The sequence below is a fragment of the Corvus kubaryi genome, unplaced genomic scaffold (assembly GCF_017639235.1).
Source record: "Corvus kubaryi isolate FWS band 111438036 unplaced genomic scaffold, C.kubaryi_AGA036_p1.0 37398, whole genome shotgun sequence".
NCBI classification, from domain to species: Eukaryota; Metazoa; Chordata; class Aves; order Passeriformes; family Corvidae; genus Corvus; species Corvus kubaryi.
In genome coordinates, this window is record NW_024581137.1 from 20,127,260 (window position 1) to 20,128,501 (window position 1,242).

Below are 1,242 nucleotides of genomic sequence, written 5' to 3' on the forward strand. Positions count from 1 at the left end.
GTGCGGTGGAATGAAAACAGATGGTAGGCAGCACATATGTCTGCCAGAAGCTGGGAACACCCATTTGCAGAGTTCTTGCAGTTCAGAACAAAACAAGCCAAAACAAAGGAACTCCAAGAGGGGCAGAGATTGTTCCAGGCAGATAATCAGGTTATCCGTCCTCCATGCCCACACTCCTCATTTCTTTACCTTTGGTTGCTCAAGCTAGAAATGGAAGTATACTACTAGTTAAGAATTTAATGGACCTCCTTAGTATTTGTCAAAATTCGCATTTCTTAAGTTTAGGCATTATTTAAAATAAATCCCTAATTCCCATTGTAGGTTCAAACCTCTGGGTTTGGACAAAATTTAAAGTTTTGCCGGTGTTGTCCAAGTAATTCAACAACATAAAAGATGTGTCAGTGTTGAAGGAACTTCTGTATTGGCTTCATATCATATGGATGGAGAAGGAAATTGCAGACAGGTCCCTTCCTTAAGCACAGTTGCTGGAATAGACCTAGGTCTTTTCTATACTTTGAATATTTTGGGGGAATTTATTCAACATTATTGGCAGTAGTTCATCTTACCTGGTGCTGGTTCTGAAGGCTCTTTTATGAGGTACTATTGTTGCAAGCAATGCTCTATGCCTTGTACCTTATGGCCTCTCTAAACAGTAATCAGTGATGTCATGTGTATTATGTGTACCTATATGATCGCTGGTCATATAGCTGTAAACATGAGCAGAAGGGAAGAGTAATAGCTCTAATACCTGGGACAATTTTTTATGCTAGTCTTGGATATTTAATCCAAGCAGAAGGATAGTAGAGTTAAAGAAAAAAAGTCTAGTAGATAGAAAAAATTCCTTCTTTAGTAAAAGTTATTTATTTCAGGAGTAGAATTTTGAGACCTTGCATCCTCTATTATGGCACTTAGGATTGACCAAGTAACAAGCCAAGGTCAAATATATGTATTTTAGGTTTACAGGTATTATGAAATGTGTAAAGGCTTAAATGTGACTGTGAACAAGAGAACAGTGATTTTCTCTGTTGTTAAGATTTTTGTTTTTATTCTTGGGCTTGGGGGCTTTTTTTATGGTAAGCTTTGTAATTAGGCTTTAGCTTTGTTTATGATTAGCCTGCTTCAGTTTCTGCAGCTTTATTTTTTTTCTCATCTAACTTAAAATATATTTTAATTTGCTTTTATTTATGTACATGATTGCAGCTGTATGGTAAATACACAATGACAAAAAATAAGTTGGTTTCT